We start from the raw sequence: 19,756 nt of genomic DNA, 5'->3' as shown, positions 1-19,756 counted from the left end.
GGGCAGGAGATGGGAGGGAGATTCAAAAAGCAGGGGATATATGTATACCTATGGCTGATTCATGTTGATATTTGACAGTAAACAACAAAATTCTGTAAAGCAATTATCCTTCAATAAAAAAAATTAAAAAGAAAAAAAATAGGCAAAAGTCTTAAATAGAAATTTCTCCAAAGAAGACATATAAATGGTCAATAAGCACACAAAAAGATGCTCAATATCATTGATCATTAGGGAAATGCAAATCAAAACTACAATGAGATATCATTTCATATCATTTAGATGACTATTATGAAAACAAATAATAGGTGTTGGTGAGTATGTAGCAAAATTGGGACTCATATACAGTTCTTGGGAATGCAAAATGGTTCAGCCACAGTGGAAAATAGTATGGTAGTTCCTCCAAAAATTAAAAATAGAATTACCAAATGATTCATCAATTCCACTTTTGGGTAAATACTCAAAATACTTTAAATTCAGGGGGCTATGGACAATGGCAAGGAGCTGTGGCTGCGTGGGCGCAGAAGGGCCTAGAGGAGCTATCCCACATTGAAGGTCAGGAAGGGTGGCGGTGAGGAGATACCCCTCGTCCAAGGTAAGGAGCAATGGCTGCGCTTTGCTGGAGCAGCCGTGAAGAGATACCCCACCCCCAAGGTAAGAGAAACCCAAGTAAGACAGTAGGTGTTGCAAGAGGGCATCAGAGGGCAAACACACTGAAACCATAATCACAGAAAACTAGTCAATCTAATCACAATAGGACCACAGCCTTGTCTAACTCAATGAAACTAAGCCATGCCTGTGGGGCAACCCAAGATGGGTGGGTCATGGTGGAGAGATCTGACAGAATGTGGTCCACTGGAGAAGGGAATGGCAAACCACTTCAGTATTCTTGCCTTGAGAACCCCATGAACAGTATGAAAAGGTAAAATGATAGGATACTGAAAGAGAAACTCCCCAGGTCAGTAGGTGCCCAATATGCTACTGGAGATCAGTGGAGAAATAACTCCAGAAAGAATGAAGGGATGGAGCCAAAGCAAAAACAATACCCAGCTGTGGATGTGACTGGTGATAGAAGCAAGGTCCGATCCTGTAAAGAGCAATATTGCATAGGAACCTGGAATGTCAGGTCCATGAATCAAGGCAAATTGGAAGTGGTCAAACAAGAAATGGCAAGAGTGAATGTCGACATTCTAGGAATCAGCAAACTGAAATGGACTGGAATGGGTGAATTTAATTCAGATGACCATTATGTCTACTACTGCGGGTAGGAATCCCTCAGAAGAAATGGAGTGGCCATCATGGTCACCAAAGAGTCCGAAATGCAGTACTTGGATGCAATCTCAAAAATGACAGAATAATCTCTGTTCATTTCCAAGGCAAACCATTCAATATCACAGTAATCCAAGTCTATGCCCCAACCAGTAATGCTGAAGAAGCTGAAGTTGAATGGGTCTATGAAGACCTACAAGACCTTTTAGAACTAACACCCAAAAAAGATGTCTTTTTAATTATAGGGGACTGGAATGCAAAAGTAGGAAGTCAAGAAACACCTGGAGTAACAGGCAAATTTGGCCTTGGAATATGGAATGAAGCAGGGCAAAGACTAATAGAGTTTTGCCAAGAAAATGCACTGGTCGTAGCAAACACCCTCTTCCAAAAACACAAGAGAAGACTCTACACATGGACATCACCAGATGGTCAACACCGAAATCAGATTGATTATATTCTTTGCAGCCAAAGATGGAGAAGCTCTATACAGTCAATAAAAACAAGACCAGGAGCTGACTGTGGCTCAGACCATGAACTCCTTATTGCCAAATTCAGACTTAAATTGAAGAAAGTAGGGAAAACCACTAGACCATTCAGGTATGACCTAAATCAAATCCCTTATGATTATACAGTGGAAGTGAGAAATAGATTTAAGGGACTAGATGTGATAGATAGAGTGCCTGATGAACTATGGAATGAGGTTCATGACATTGTACAGGAGACAGGGATCAAGACCATTCCCATAGAAAAGAAATGCAAAAAAGCAAAATGGCTGTCTGGGGAGGGCTTACAAATAGCTGTGAAAAGAAGACAAGTGAAAAGCAAAGGAGAAAAGGAAAGATATAAACATCTGAATGCAGAGTTCCAAAGAATAGCAAGAAGAGATAAGAAAGCCTTTTTCAGCGAACAATGCAAAGAAATAGAGGAAAACAACAGAATGGGAAAGACTAGGGATCTCTTCAAGAAAATCAGAGATTCCAAAGGAACATTTCATGCAAAGATGAGCTCGATAAAGGACAGAAATGGTATGGACCTAACAGAAGCAGAAGATATTAAGAAGAGATGGCAAGAATACACAGAAGAACTGTACAAAAAAGATCTTCACGACCCAGATAATCACAATGGTGTGATCACTGACATAGAGCCAGACATCCTGGAATGTGAAGTCAACTGGGCCTTAGAAAGCATCACTACGAACAAAGCTAGTGGAGGTGATGGAATTCCAGTTGAACTGTTCCAAATCCTGAAAGATGATGCTGTGAAAGTGCTGCACTCAATATGCCAGCAAATTTGGAAAACTCAGCAGTGGCCACAGGACTGGAAAAGGTCAGTTTTCATTCCAATCCCAAAGAAAGGCAATGCCAAAGAATGCTCAAACTACCGCACAATTGCACTCATCTCACACGCTAGTAAAGTAATGCTCAAAATTCTCCAAGCCAGGCTTCAGCAATATGTGAACCGTGAACTTCCTGATGTTCAAGCTGGTTTTAGAAAAGGCAGAGGAACCAGAGATCAAATTGCCAACATCCGCTGGATCACTGAAAAAGCAAGAGAGTTCCAGAAAAGCATCTATTTCTGGTTTATTGACTCTGGCAAAGCCTTTGACTGTGTGGATCACAATAAACTGTGGAAAATTCTGAAAGAGATGGGAATACCAGACCACCTGACCTGCCTCTTGAGAAAGCTATATGCAGGTCAGGAAGCAACAGTTAGAACTGGACATGGAACAACAGACTAGTTCCAAATAGGAAAAGGAGTTTGTCAAGGCTGTATATTGTCACCGTTTATTTAACTTATATGCAGAGTACATCATGAGAAACGCTGGACTGGAAGAAACACAAGCTGGAATCAAGATTTCTGGGAGAAATATCAACAACCTCAGATATGCAGATGACACCACCCTTATGGCAAAAAGTGAAGAGGAACTAAAACGCCTCTTGATGAAAGTGAAAGTGGAGAGTGAAAAAGTTGGCTTAAAGCTCAACATTCAGAAAACAAAGATCATGGCATCCGGTCCCACCACTTCATGGGAAATAAATGGGCAAACAGTGGAAACAGTGTCAGACTTTATTTTTCTGGGCTCCAAAATCACTACAGATGGTGACTGCAGCCGTGAAATTAAAAGACGCTTACTTCTTGGAAGGAAGGTTATGACCAACCTAGACAGCATATTGAAAAGCAGAGACATTACTTTGCCAACAAAGGTTAGTCTAGTCAAGGCTATGGTTTTTCCTGTGGTCATGTATGGATGTGAGAGTTGGACTGTGAAGAAGGCTGAGCACCAAGAATTGATGCTTTTGAACCGTGGTGTTGGAGAAGCCTCTTGAGAGTCCCTTGGACTGCAAGGAGATCCATTCTGAAGCAGATCAGCCCTGGGATTTCTTTGGAAGGAATGATGCTAAAGGTGAAACTCCAGTACTTTGGCCACCTCATGCGAAGAGTTAACTCATTGGAAAAGACTCTGATGCTGGGAGGGATTGGGGGCAGGAGGAGAAGGGGACAACAGAGGATGAGATGGCTGGATGGCATCACTGACTCAATGGACGTGAGTCTGAGTGAACTCCGGGAGTTGGTGATGGACAGGGAGGCCTGATGTGCTGCGATTCATGGGGTCTCAAAGAGTCGGACATGACTGAGCGACTGATCTGATCTGATCTGACGTACAATGGGGAGGGGAGACAAAGGCATAATCCTATTTCATACAACTTTTGAATTTTGTTCCAGGTGCCTTTCATAACTGATAAACAGGTAACATTCCAGAAATGAATAATAAGCTTTTCAATTTTTAAAAAAGCCTTCCCTTCTGTCTCAGATGGTAAAGAATCTGCCTGCAGTGCAGGAGACCCAGATTCAATTCCTGGGTCAGGAAGATCCCCAGAGAAGCAAATGGCAACTCACTCCAGTATTCTTGTCTGGAGAATTCCATGGACAGAGGAGCTTGATGGGTAAAGTCCATGGACTTACAAAGAGTTGGACACAAATGAGCCCTCCCCACACACACACACACAATTTTAAAAAGTGCTGCATCTCTACATCTCTCTAAAATTGAAAATTATTCTTAAAATGGCAAATCATTGGAATATTTTACCTTACCTAGAAACTTACAAAATAAGACTGCAACAAAATGGAATCTGGAATTGTACATCAAAATGTATAAAGCAATTTGTCAATGAAGAGGAAAAAGCAAATTATCCCCCCTGTCACAGCTTTCTGCTTTACCTCCTAGAGGAAGAGTCCCCTGCCCACTCTCCCCTGATTAAGCAGAAAGTGACTAAATCTAAAATTGGGCCAAGTCTAAGAAACATTGTAGAAAGAAATATCCCAGAAACTGAGAGAGAAAACAGAACTGTTCAATTTAGGATAATAACCAGCTTTTTTGAAATTTAAATAACAAAGAGTTTTTATTCTTTAATAACCTGGCATGGATTTAAAATGACACACCACCATAAATAAATGTTCCTTTTCACAAGAATGAAAGTTTATTCTAAGGAGTTAAAGGAGCAGAACTGAAGACTTCATTCCACCACTGAGTAGAACATCTGAAAGCCTGTACCTTGAATCTCTGCTTTACCTGTAGATAATACAGGGAATCATCTAAGAGTTTAATAAAACTGAATTATTTTGAAGTAATAAAGTATTTGCAAACATTGAAGTATTTTGCAAACAATCAAGTCATGTTTTTCAATCCCACCTATATTTTGATTTTCTAATTAGGAAATTCATTTCTGTTTTTTACATAATTATGAGGAAGCAGAGGAGGAGGAGGTAGTGTTCCGTCATGTCCGACTCTGTGTGACCCCACGGGCTGTAACCCACCAGGCTACCCTCTCCATGGGATTCATGAGAAAACTAGAGCAGGTTGCCATTTCCTTCACCAGGGAAACTTCCTGACCCAGGGATCGAACTCATGTCTCCTGTATCGCCGGGAAAGGCTCACATAATTATGAGCATTTTAAAAATTTTTTAAAATTACAACTTACTCCATTAAACACGGTCATACCTTAGAGATATTGCAGGTTCAGTTCCAGACCACCACAGTAAACTGAATATCACAATAAAGTAAGTTGTACAAATTTCTTGGTTTCCCAGCACATATAAAAGTTTTGTTTACACTATACTATAGTCTATGAGGTGTGCAATAGCATTATGTCTGAAAATGTTTATGCATATATTGATTAAAAAATACCTTCACACTAAAAAAGACACTAACCATTACCTGACCCTTCCGCAAGTCATAATCTTTTGGCTAGTGGAGGGCTTCAAAGATTGCAAGAAATACCAAAATGTGACACAGAGAAAAAGTGAGCAAATATTGTTGGGGAAATGGCACCAATAGACCTGCTCCATGCAGGGTTGCCACAAACCTTCAGTTTGAAAGAAAAAAAAAAAAACACAATATCCTTCAAGCACAATAAAAAGAAACATAATCAAACAGTGTTCCCTGAACACTGCTGGGATCCTACCACAGGGCTCTTATGGCATCATAGTACAAAGATGCAGCTAAATACCCTGGGAGGGTTTCAAAAGAGGAGCACCTCAATTTGGTTATCTATTTTCTGTGAAGTACCCTTGAACATGAAAGCTTCTAAGTGCTAACTGATACCTTCACCTTGGAGAGTTTTTACAAATTATCGTTTTTTGGAAAATGTCATGTTGCACTCCTCATATCATTTTACTTAGTTTTCCTCATTTCCAAAGGAAATACAGTAAGATCACATGGACAGGTTTGTTCCTTTCAAGGACAATACACTGAAACACAATGACCTGAACAGTGTGTCCTTAATATGACTTTAGTTCAGAAGTTAAGGGTACCGATTTCCAAAATTCAGGCTTGTATTTCCTTGCTCTCTATTTTCTTCTCAAATCTTTCCCCATGGATGAAGTAAATTCATACTTTTCATTGAAAATGATTCTACTCATCTTAATAAGTGGAAAATACAGCTATTAATAGAGATTTGAGCTGTATTTATAAATTCACTTTCCAACAAAAAAGCTAATCAATCTCTATGCCATACAGACAAGCAAAAGAGAGGCGGGAATAAGAAAGTCTAATTATAAGAAAGTATCAGGTTCTAATGCCATCTGGGTAGGTGCAGAGGAAATAATCTCTGGAGAAATCATAAATGTCTGATTTGATCTAAGAGAGACTCTATGAAAAAGCTGAGAGTTCCCATTTCAGGTGCAGAGAGGACTTCCCTGGCATTCCAGTGGCCAAGATTCCTCACCTTCAATGCTGGTGGCCCGGGTTCAATCCCTAGTCAGAGAAATAGATCCCACATGCCACAACTAAGAGCCAGAACAGCCAAAGAAATGAAAAATAAATAAATATTTTTAAAAATAGATCAAAAAATATAGTGCAGAGGGGGTGTGATCATAATAAGCTGGAGAGCTGAGTTAAGGTGTGAAGGAGAAAGCTTTAGAAAGCTTATTTGGGGTAAACCAGCAAGACAAGAGCTGAGGGCTGTCTTGGGAGGTACTTTAGTAAAGACAGACTGGTTCCAATATGTAGAAGATCATAACTACCAAGAACCTTGGACTTGAGAATTTTTAGTATAAAACTCTCAAACTAAGGTTAGCAAATCTTCAACTTTTAAAAAGCTGTAATGAAAAATACAAGTTTGAGTTCAAATGAATTTTAACTAGCATGTGAAAATATTAGCAAAAATCACAACTCATATATATATGTTTACAAAGTTAAGCAATAATCTGAGATTCATCATGGAATGCAAAAAAAAAAATACATATTTTGGGTGCCCAAAATTAACTTCCATGTCAATAGCCAGCAGTTTGGAACCTGAATTATCTGCTTAGATATAGAGGTCATATTTCTGAAGACAAAAACAAACAGCCTAAATTGACTTTTTAAAAAAATCTTAAATTTAGTGAAAAAAAAAATAGATGAGATATTTTGTCTCTCTCTTGCCAAACGCTTGTTTGATTGCATTTTCCACATTCCAAGCAGATGTTTTAAAGTAATTTCAATAAAGTTTATCTTAATGACAGAGAAGTCATGACATTTAAATGTCACAAATATTTGCTATAGATGTCTTTTTTCCCAACAGTTAGATCAAAATACTTTAGTATTTATAGAAATACACTACATGTTAGTGGTGGGTGTTTCTGAGTATAAAGTTATGAGTGATATTTCTTTGTTCTTTCCAAATATCCTATAATAAACATAAATTCTTATTATAATAAACAATAAAATGAAACAAAGTCCAGTTAGTAATATTTACAATATTATTTGGAATAATGATAGAAAACTGGAAAAAGCAAAATAAGGACTCAAATAAGATAAATGGTTATGCTCACAGGAATTTCCCTGCCTTAGGAACTTAGATGTCTTCCAGCTCAAAGCGCCAGCATTCCAAAAGTGTGGTCTACAAACTCTTGGTCCAGTAAAGATGTAGCTGAGTTTTAGGCAAAGGATAGAAGACAGGAAGGAAGAAAAAGAGGGCAAAGGGCTTGTGCCAGCTGTGTCTGAGGAAGTATATTAGTTATCTTCCACAAAACAAGCTACCATGCACTTAGCAACTTTAGCAACAAGATATTTATCTTGGGCTTTCCTAGGGCCTCAGTGGTAAGGAACCTGCCCGCCAATGCAGGAGACAGAGACGTGGATTCAATCCCTGGGTTAGGAAGATCCCCTGGAGAAGGAAATGGCAACCCACTCCAGTATTCTTGCCTGGGAAATCCCATGGACAGAAGGAGATTGGTGGCTACTGTCCATGGGGTCTCTAAAGAGTCAGACACGACTTACCAACTAAATGACAATTTATTAACTTACAGTTTCCCTAGTCAGGAATACAGCCTCAGCTTAGCCAGTTCCTTGGGGTTTCACAATATTGCTGTGAAGATACTGGCCCGGCTGCATTCTCATCGGGGGACTCAGCTATGGAAGAATCTCCTTCTAAGATGACCCAGGTTGTCAGCAGAATCTGTTTCCTATGCTTGTAGGAGTAAGGGTTCAGCTCATTGCTGGCTGTTGCCTGCAGGCTGCCCTTGACTCCAAGAGGCCACAGTCCCCAGAGGCGTCCCATGGTTTGCTGAGGACTCCTGAAGTTCTTTGACACATGGGCTTCCCCAGTGTGGCCACTTACTTCATCAAGCTGGGAAGGAGAGCCTGTAGAGTTAACATATACATTACATAACACAGCATACAAAGAGTTCCGACACATGACAAGTACATGTTTTCTGCCTCATTGCAGTATCTGTCATTATTAATGTGTAGGGGTTCATTGCAGTATCTGTTATCAACATGTAAGGGTTCTATTACTATTTGTCAAAATGCTTAAGTTCTTAGGTAAAGGAGTGGTATAATACTCACAGAGATATAGAGTATATAAAATAACCAAGACTGACTTCAAAGAATGCTAATACATAGTTTATTATTTATAAAGTAATAAAAATTAAATTGATAGGGTTCTCCTAGCATATGGTTTAAACTCTATCCTATGCTGAAAAGTAATAGTTTTCTATATTGAGTTAAAGTTAAGATTTTTCACAAGAGCCAGAAAGCTTTTGCCCCCAGATCAGTCAGGCTTGGATAAAAAACACTTCCGTTATCACCTCAAGCTCTTTAATCAGTTTTAAATTTTTTATTTTGCTGTAAACACAAGGCTATGACAAGTTTTGGAACTCTAGAAGGTCTCTGCTAACCTTATTCCCTGCTGTGATCGACAAAAGAATTCAGGTCTAAATGTATAATTTATATACAAAACCATAGGCACAAACTACAAATATAATCTTTCAAAGATGAATTCTTAAATATAGTTTACATAAAGGGCTTAAGGAAAAGAACATTTTAAGTTCTGGATTCATTTGTCCAACCAACATGTATTTATCTTTTCCAGAGGGCTGAGCTCTATCTGGCAGAGGGAAAAAAAGTGATCATGGATTCTCAACTTTAAAATGAGACTTTGGAGAAAACTACTTTGGGTTTAACCATTAGGTTCCAGTAATTTTATTTCTTTTAAGTGTATGTGTTTGATTTCAAGTGTGAGTTTTAAGAAAAAATAATTAGGGCATCTACATTTTTTTCCCTCAGAAGGCAGAAGATGCTGAACAACACTTACATTTAATGCTAAATGAACTGAGTTTCCATTTTCTATTTCTTCTATACTACTGAGAGCACTTGCTCAGGTCTGGGGGAGAAAAACCATATGTATAAATTTTCCCTTTCCCAATTAAATTTTCATTTTTATACTCAAAATTCTCCTAATTCAAATAACTGGTGGACAGTTCAGTCCAAAAGCCTCAAGCCTAAGAATATTGGATGTGTCGATCCATAACGTACAGGGCATCTCAATTTTCTCTGCTATTTCTCTTTTTTTCTAACAACTTCTCATGTCACTATTTCAAAGATACTTTCAGAGGAGCAAAACAAAATTACTTCATACAACTCCTACTTCTTGAATATTTATTATTTTCTTCAATTTTTTTGAAATAGAAAAATCAGATATAATGGAGAAACATCATACTAAAGTGGTAGGGAAAGTATTCTGCGGTCTTTTTATGAAGCTTGTTTTTCACACAAATTGAAAGAGAAATCATCCATTTTACTTTCACAATGAATCTCTCTTGTACTACATGGCATGAGGCCAAGCTATAAAATGATGTTTTAATGTTGCAAGCTAGATCAAAGGAACACCTTAATGATGTTTGGTCCTGCCTGAATATTTATGAAGAGATAGCTTTGAAGACTCACACAGTATGTTCTCCAATGTAACAATTGCTCATATTTCCCCATTAAAATGGAACAAAACAACAGTTATTTCAATAGTTTATACTAAATCTATAGATATGAATATGCTTATACTGCCAAGTAGCCGTCACCCAAGGCTGGTAATTAATTACATACATTATGATCAGAGCAGAACTTAACACTAGTTGCACATTAGGGAAAAAGCTATTATTGAGGACAAAGCATCTTAAAATTAAACAGAAATGATAGAAAATAATGTGTAGAGGTATTTTTGGCTAAAAACTAAAAACAATTTTTAATGACATAATAGAATAAGGTGATTTCCTTGATCAGGGGCAATGTAAAACATTACCTATTATCTAAGAAAGTAATGTCTTTCTCTTCTTTACTTCATTTTAAATGACCGCTGTTGTGTAAGACCCTGGTCCTGGGGCGATGAAAGACACAAAATAAACCAGGAAGGGAGGCAGCCCTCAAATAGGTAAGCACAGCATCTGTTCACCTGTTTGAAAATCTTGCTACTTTTTATTATGCCAAAGGCCCCACATTTTTTAACAAATGACTTCCTTTTCATTGATGATTTACTTAATCGACTGTATGGGAAGCCAATTAAAATCTTGACTTTATTGTATATTATGGTCAACAAAGGGAAAAAAAAGAGAATTAGTATTGAAAACCAAATAATTGATATAATAATAAATGTTCATTCTTACAGACCACAGTTCTCCAGGCCTGGGTCTTGTATCAAAGGAGTGCCAGGGTCTTTTGCCCTTCAGGAACTTTATAAGGTGTAATAACCTCCCCCCCGCCACTACCATCCATTTTAAATCTTTTCCTGGAAAAAAAGGCTGAAAATAATATAGAAATAAACATTAAAAAAAAATCCACAATCTGTGTCCTCAGTAGTGCTCTAATCAAGAGGATCGTAAAGTGTGGTCTCAGATGAGCAATATCACCTTCACTAGGCAACTTGCAAAAAGTGCAAATTCTTCAGCCCTCCCCAACTCCTAGAGAATCAGAAACTCTGGGGGTGAGGCCCTGCAATCTTTGATTTAATAAAGCTTCCAGATTACACTAATGTACACTAAATTTGAGAACCACTACTCCAAACTAGTCTATTAAGTTTTAAATTGGTCTTTATAAAATAAGGCAAGATTTTCATTCTACTAAATCAACCCAGTACACTTTTCACAGGACTGTTTGTAAGGAGACTTAGAGGCAGGTAAAATTCATCTTTTCTGCGGCTTTTGAGAAGCCAGATACCACTTCCATTTCTCTTCCTCCTAACCAATCATTTTTTTGAGATTTTTGGTTTTGGTCTATTTTCACTTAAACATCTCTTTAGACAATAAAGAAATTTGGGGTATATTTCCTTGAGGTGAGTTAACAGTTTTTAGCTAGAATATGCTGTCTTTTAAATCTTTATCCCATTACATTTCAGCAGCTTTATAATGTCATTAATTATGATAACTATAAACCCAAACTGAATATTTCCAAGAAAAGTAATTCTTATACTTACTAGCTTGGAGAAGGAAATGGCAACCTACTCCAGTATTTTTGCCTGGAGAATCCCATGGACAGAGGAGCCTGGCGGGCTTCAGTCCATGGGGTCACAAAGAGTCGGACACGACTGAGTGACTAACACACACACACACACACACACACGACACACACTTACTAGCTATTTCACGGCAGAAATATTGATGTATTCTTTATTAATACTTGCATTTTAAAAAACTTATTAGAGTACTACATTGCTTTAATTTAGACACTGAAGAAATAGAAGACTCTGCAAACTGCAATGAGTTTCCTATTCCTTCATAATCATCACCTCTACATAGAAGTATTTAGATGAAGGGGGAAAAGACCATCAAAGACAGAAATAATTTTTAAACTACAAAAAGCATACATTTTTAAATCTCCATTATTCAATGTCTTGTTTCAGAGTAACTAAATTCAAGGGTTGAATGTTTCAATATACAAATGTGTATAGTTTTGTTCTTTGTCTCTTCTTTTTAATGGTTTCCACGGGTATTTAATTTATAGACTCTTCCTTTTGGATTGGAAGCTGGGCCTCTAATAAATATATTTCATATTGTCTCAGGGTTTCTCAGAGACTGATAGAAGTCTGAACTTCTTCCATTTTTGAGGTAGGTAGTATTTATATAAATAGTAATAGTAGATATACCAAAGCTATAAACTCTGAGGTTTATCCTATAAGTCTAAAATAACCTAACACATTCACCACACTGAAAAATATTATACAAACTCATTTAGCTGCTAAGCTGCTAAGTCACTTCAGTCGTGTCCGACCCTGTGCGACCCCATAGACGGCAGCCCACCAGGCTCCCTCGTCCCTGGGATTCTCCAGGCAAGAACACACTGGAGTGTGTTGCCATTTCCTTCTCCAATGCATGAAAGTGAAAAGTGCAAGTGAAGTCGCTCAGGCGTAACTGACTCTTAGCGACCCCATGGACTGCAGCCTACCAGGCTCCTCCATCCATGGGATTTTCCAGGCAAGAGTACTGGAGTGGGGTGCCATCGCCTTCTCCGAACTCATTTAGAGATTATACTAAATTATACAAGTGCTTTGCAAACGTGAGGCATTGGACCAGACCACCTTCTCCACCTCTGCCTCAGCCACTGCCACAGGTTCTTTGCTGTCTACGATAAGTGTTCCACAATTTGGAATCTCTTCAGAGGAAAAATTATTCCCTGGCTTTAATATTTCTCAGTTAAGGGAAGATGACAGGAAGAAGGGCTAGAGGGAACAATCGTTGACAGTGTTATCTGTCGCCACTTTACCTTCTGCTGGGCATGTAAAGAGTAAGGAAATAGAGGCAACTTACCAATCTGCTATTACACTGACTGAAATTTCACATGTGCACAGATAGGAACTGGTAGAATAGAGCTGTAAGATGTGTCTATCTCATATAAAAACATCCCACAAGATCCCCTGGAGAAGGAAAGGACAACCCACTCCAGCATTATTGCCTAGAGAATTTCAATGGACAGAGGAGCCTGACAGCTACAGTCCATGGGGTAGCAAAGAGCTGGACACAACCGAGTGCCTAACACTTTCACATTTTCTAAGATGTCTGTACTTCCAGATAGATGGCTAGGGTAGCAGTCAATGGTGAAGGGAGCAATTCTTCCCAAGCACCAGAAAATTTGTGCCTCCAGCACACCTAGCTGAAGAAAGCCTCAAAATACAGTCATAGAAATACCAAGTGCATTATTTGACTTCCTATCCTTATATCAATACATAACAAGTAACAGAAGTGCGGGGAATGTTCCTGATTTTATTTTATTAAAATATTATTGTATTTCCAGGACCATTTAGTAGATGTGCAATAATTTCTTCTTTTTTTTTTTTTTTTTTTTAATCATTGAAATGAAGACTGTAAAGGTGCCTGAATGAGAGAAGAAGCTGTTTGGAAAAGAAGTATGAAAAAAAAAAAAGTGTAGAATCTTAAAATTTCTGAAAGGCACAAGACTCTGGGGGCGGGGTGGGGTTGGTGGGGGGACCATAATAAAATAAATAAATAAGTAAAACCAATTTAACACTTGTTGTCTGGTGAAATAATTCTACCATTTTGACATCATTTGGGGCTTCCAGAAGGAGTAATTGGTTCAGTTACTTCTGTAACCTCTTTATCAAAAGAGCAAAATCCTTCAGGCTTTTTAAGATTTCCACATTAGGATCTAATCAAAAGTCCTGCCGTACAATATCCAAATGCCCCCATTAGTAATCTACCAAAATGTTTAATTTCTGTATCATTTTGGGTCTCTTTCATATTCACCCAGCAGAAATTTCAGCTCAAGCTGCCTTAAGACAAAACTGAATTTGGTGATTCATATTTGAAAACATCCAGAGTTAGGAGCTTTTTTCATCTGGGTTCAGAGCTCAATTATCCCCATCTAGATTTAACTTTCCTCCAGCTCCCAGGCACGCCTCGCTGAGTATTATCTGCATTCCCAGACTTCACATGATGACACAAAAAAGCTCTAAGCTCACAACTCACTCTGCTAAGTCCAACAGAAGGGAGTCCCTTCGTTAAGGGGGCAAAATGTCCCCGAACGGTGCTTTCTTGTCTCTGATTGGCCAGACTTGGTCACATACTTCTCTGTAAACCAATCCTAGCTACTAGGAGGACATAAAGCTTCCAGTGGCCACACGAGAGTCGTGGGTCACCCACTGAGTGGTTGACATCACCTGAATCAAACGGGCTGAGGGGCGCTGGCTCGATCCTCCAAAGTAAACGAGGGTACTGTTTCCAGGAGGAGGAATGCGTGGCTAGAGGCAAAACCATAAAAATCCAGTACAACGTGTATCTTTAGTAGGTCCACTTCCACCACTTCCTAAAACTTTCACATATGCTGTTGTCAGTGGACCAAGCCCCTGGAGAAGGGCATGGCAACCCACTCAGTGGATCAAAACAGAAATTAAAAAGGGAAAAAGTCGTTCAATTGAGGCTCAAAATGTCGCTCCAGTTGTTGGCCTTCATCTGTCTTCAAGAGCTGAAACACAGCACGTGGTCTTTAGAAAGCCGGCAAGTCGAGGCAATTACCAGCTTACAACCTCGAAGCCGCCCGCAGCGCTGTTAGGTTCAGCGTCACTGGCGGGAGCGCGACCAGACTGGACGACGAGGGTGCGCCGCACCTTCCCCGCACCGCCTCTGGAACTCACACCCACTTCCCACACACGGCCCAACCCTTCTCCTTGGCGACCGCTACCAACCTGCCCGCAGTGGCCGTCGGAGCCGGCCGACCGGGGCGGGACACCCAGGGTCCCCAGGCCGAGGGCTGGGCAGGCAGCCGGGCGCAGCAGACACGGGCGCAGCAGACACGGGCGCAAGGCGGGCGGATGCAACCGCCTCCAGCCCCCTGGTTCCCGTCTCCTCCCCTTCCCCGGGCGGGCGGGCGCGCGCGGGCCGGGAGCCGGGAGGCGGCGTGAGGGCGGCGGCGGCGCGGCCGGGCGGGTCCCGGGGCCGCGGAGCGCGTCGGAGCGAGCGCACGAGTCCCCGGCGCGCCCGCCGCTCTAGCCCCGCGGCCGCTCCCGCCCGGCGCCGCCCGCGCTCCCGGACCCCGGCGCGCGAGGGGAGGGGCCGCCCGCGCGCCGCCCCGCCCGACTCCCGGCACCGCGTCGCCCCCGAGCGCCGCCCGAACGGCGGGGCGGCCGCGACCCGCGGAGGCCGAGGACCCGGGAAGCAGCATCCCGCGGACGCCCGCAGCCCGAGGGAACCGCCAGGGACCCGGCAGTCCTCGCCCAGACACCCGCCCCCGGAGACTTGGAACGCAGACTCCAGAGGCGGCGCGCACGGTCAGGACAAGTTTCTCGCGGTTTAAAGGGGTCCTGAGACTGCCACTCGTTTTATTTAATCGACCTTTCCTCGCCTGTTAAAAATAAGTTTATTTAGACAAAGAAAAGAAAGATAGCTTCCTGGATGACTGGAGGTTTTTAAATACAATCCCGAAAGTTTTGCATGGTGTGGTTATTTGCTTATACTTATTTATTAACCTGTTAACTCTTCAGCTGGACAGAAAATTGACATTTAAAATATTTGAGAAACATTTCTAGTTCGCTGCTGCTTTCAGGCATCGTGTTATTATCAGCTTCTTTAGCATCTGTCTTCCCCAAGTGGTACCAAAACCTGTCCCTTGGCGACCGGTCTTGCATGTGACACTCTTGCCCTCTAGTGCCTCAGCAGCTTGGTAGCAGTTTGATGGCTAATATTAATGAGATGTTACATAACAAGGGTACGGGGCCTGGACTGGTAGTATCTGCCACTTGTAAAGCCAAAAAGCCTGAGCCAGTGGTAGTGGATACTGCTGTTTCAGTTTCTTTTCTATCTATTGAAACTTTCTGAAACGTTTGCAGCTCTTTCCGTTTTAATACCAGGTAAGTGTATCTATTTATTTATACTATACTTTAATGGATAACTCATAAATGTAGGAGTAGCAACTTTGTTTACAATCGAGCTAAGAATTTCAGGATTGAACATGTGCCTAATTTTATCCTTATAGAAGAAATAGAGCATTTAATTAAAATGAGTGAAACAAAGAAATGTCTTACCCTGGCTTAATTTTAAAGCTTCTCTTTTATAAAATTAAAGTATTAAGGCAATGATCTCTTACAGTTGTTTCAGATTTCCACCAACAACTTGTAATTATTCTTCAGAAGATTTGTTAAACAGAACATATGTCTGTTGCTTGTTGGACTAGAAATTTGTAAGCAACATTGGAGATTTAAACTATAACTACCTATCTATATAGTAATGATCCTCAACAAATCTTTCTATTTGATGCAATTCATTTTATAAATATCATTTAAAATTATACAGTTAATAACATTAAATGCAACTGGTAAGAAATACCCTAAGTATTGAACGCAGAAGTTTAAAATTAAAAGAAAATACATATATAGTCCATTTAATATATCTACATTTTTTTATAAAAGAACTAAGATTTTTTTAAAGGGTTTACCTAGACGATCTTCTAACTAGTTCTTCTAATATCTGGAAACTACTTAAGCCTCAAACTCATTTAAAGTTGAAATTTATCCATATTCTCTATAAACATATTGGTTGTAGCAACATATGTAATCTGGAACAGTTTTAAGGAAATCACTCCTAAGTGATGTAAACAGCTACATCTTGATATTAAAATACAAATCAAATCTTAAGACACATGTGAAACTGATCTCAAATCCACTTTTTATTTTTCTTAGAAAATATGTTATAAACTATTGAACAATGCTGTTCACCACAAGAGAGCAGAATGATGTGGAAGAGAAACTCCCAAACATCTGATACTCAGCTAAAGGACAAATTTTTCCTTTTTCTTCAGCCATAGATCCCTATTAATATTAAACTTGAGAAGGAGATTTCAAAAATAAATTTGAAAGACATTCTTTTGGAAAATAGTACTGAACATATCAGGAGTCTTGCCTTAACAGAAGCTTTTCTCCTTTTCTTTCTCCTGTTAACACAGACAATATCTGCCATTTCTCTGATATTTTTATTGTTTTTCTTTATGGTCTTGATGGTAAAACAGAGGTTTCTTTCTTTGTATAAGCAAATATTGATATTAAACTGGTCACATGAGTTAATTTTCTTCATAGTCTTTAGAATAAAGATTCTCATGTTAATAAGCTATTCTAGATGAAACAAAACTTTTATCTCTTTCTAGAGAGATTTGTTATAGTTCAGTGTAGTTGAGTTATAGCATACCCAGTATTCTTGCCTGGAGAACCCTATGGACAGAGGAGCCTGATGGGCTACAGTAGTTCATGGGGTCTCAAAGAGTCAGACATGACTGAGCGACTAACCCTTTCCCTTTCCTTCCCTTCGCTTTTAATACATTTCCTGGAGAACAGTATTGTCTCTGAAGATTACAGCAAATGTTAGACTAATTTGTGCTGTGACTGAAAGATTTGTTAAAAAAAAAAAAGTGGAAGAGATAACCAGGCATTTGAGGTTCTTGTTTTCTGAACAGTATATATTTTGTTGAAGAAGTTATTATGAGCTAGAATCTTTATATTCAAAGGCTGATTTGTCAGTTAAGAATTTTATAACAAAAGAAATTACAAAATTTTCATTTAATTCAGAGAATCTTCTATGACTTCATTGAATCCTGGTTGAGTCTCAATTGCTCTTCGGTGATTAATGGCAACTTTTAAATCTAAATAAAATCTGAGCTATAAAATACTTTGTTGTTTGTGCTACAAAAACAGGGAATTAGAATTGGTAATAAAAACACTATTCTCAGCTAAATGAATGCCTTGGGTTTCTAATTGCTCAACAGTTTAGACAGCAGAGAAAAGACAGTGGAAGTCTGCCTGTCCTGTGCTGTGACTATTGGAGACGAGCATCTACAATGAAATGCATGAACTCTGAGCAGCTGTCCAGATTAGAGGACGCTACCAGGCCACTACAGTAACGGCCTGCATTATGGTGATAACTAGTCTGAACGCTTAAAACTGTTTTATAACGGAAGATTCTCTTAGAATACCCAAAGAATTGGTTTTAGAAAACCAATTGGTTTATTTGGCTGCTTGTTTGCTTTTAATAAAAACCATATTCTCAGCTCTGGGATGTCACAGTGGGTGATTTATCCCTTCATATTGCGTTAAACATTGCTCATCAATTTTATGTAAGTTGTATAACTAGGAGAATGTCAAGCCCTTCTGTAATTACTTTTCTGCAATTATTATATATAATAAATTATTTCACAAAAACTCCTGCAAATTACTGAGAGATGTAACTCTTCGCTTGTGTATGAGAAAGTTGCTCAGTTGTGTCCGACTCTTTATGACCCCATGGGCTGTACAGTCCATGGAATTCTCCAGACCAGAATACTGGAGTGGGTAGCCTTTCCCTTCTCCAGGGGATCTTCCCAACCCAGGGATCGAATCCAGGTCTCCCACATTGCAGGCAGATTCTTTACCAGCTGAGCCACAAGGGAAGCCCAACTCTTCACCACCTGTTGTGAAAAAGTCAGGTAGTAGAGTTCTGTACTAAAACCTTTCAGCATCTCACTGATGGGTTTCCATTTTACATACATTTCCCTTTTAAATCTTCTCTGATTGCAGCGTTTGAGAATAACGTGAAGCTAGATCTGGCTTGTAGGCTGGGTTCTGCCATGAGAGCTCTAGTCTTGGACAACTCCTTTGCTGGCTCTGGGCCTCTGTCCCTCACCTGGAAAATAAGGGTCTCAGAGATCCTTTCCTGTCCTCTGTATTGCCCAACACTGTGGAAGTTATTCTGGAGGACTGGACAATGAGACGTGAAAAAAATTAAAGAGTAATGCAAAACTAAACTTAAGTGCTACTATCTAGAATTTTAGTAGTAGATGTGTTATTGGAATAACAGCTAGGTTATAATAATAGCAGTTAGGACTGCCCAGGTGGTCCTGTGGTTAGGACTTCTCCATCAAGTCAGGATGTACAGATTCAGTCCCTGGTCATGGACCTGAGATCCCACATGCTCAGGGGCCAAAAAACCAAACCCTAAAAACAGAAGCAATACTGTGACAAATTCAATAAAGACTTTTAGAAAAATGGTCCACATCAAAAAATCTTAAATAAATAACAGCCAACATTCATAGGATGGACACCTGTACCAGGCACCATTTAAGCAGTTTATATATTTTTAGCTCATGTAATCTTCACAAAGATTATGTGAGGTAGATACTGTAATTATTTCCACTTCACAGATGAGGAAATTGAGGCACCGAGAGGTTATCTACCTGTCAAATATTGCATCCCTGGCAAGTGGTAAAGCCGGGATTCAGTTTGACTCTGATTCCAATGCACATGTCCTTAACAACTAAATTACATTTTCTCTCCATAGGCTTCAAATATTTGTGCTTGATACACCTCTTGATATAACACAGGAAACTCATGTACCACTCCAGTCATTTCTACCACCTCTCCCCTTATGTATGAAATGATAATTCATTTATTCAAGAAAAATTTACTCTGCACCTACTTTTGTGCCAGGCTTAAAGCAGTTCCCAGGACCATTACTTACATGTGATGCCTTCCTTAATGAGCTGTAGTTAGTTTAGGTGATTTCTTTCTCCTCTCTTGCTATTCCAAGTGGGTTGAGTTTCACTTGTTCTGAAAGCTGCCCATGACAACAGAGGAGTAATTTATCTTACCTCTTCATTGATGCATCCACAGGGTAGTGAGTAAGAGAACCAGGACCTCAGACCTCCTCAGGACTCCCTATCATATTTTTTATTGCTCCTCTCTGCTCTTTTTTATCCTCTCTATGCAGATTG

At 39.6% G+C, this 19,756-nt stretch overlaps 1 protein-coding gene across 1 annotated transcript in view; it reads left to right on the top strand.

The window, feature by feature from the left end:
* Window positions 1–15,066: 15,066 nt before the first annotated feature.
* The window catches only part of LOC102269954 (bifunctional heparan sulfate N-deacetylase/N-sulfotransferase 3), a 187,791-nt gene continuing 183,101 nt past the window's right edge, over window positions 15,067–19,756 (top strand). Inside the window, exon 1 of the mRNA XM_070372911.1 lies at window positions 15,067–15,293. The gene's annotated coding sequence lies outside the window, so the exon portion shown is untranslated. The remainder of the gene's footprint in view (window positions 15,294–19,756) is intronic.

Source organism: Bos mutus, chromosome 6 (assembly GCF_027580195.1).
Source record: "Bos mutus isolate GX-2022 chromosome 6, NWIPB_WYAK_1.1, whole genome shotgun sequence".
Lineage (NCBI taxonomy): Eukaryota > Metazoa > Chordata > Mammalia > Artiodactyla > Bovidae > Bos > Bos mutus.
Note: the sequence above shows the minus strand (reverse complement) of the source record. Positions and strands in the feature narration are given on the sequence as shown.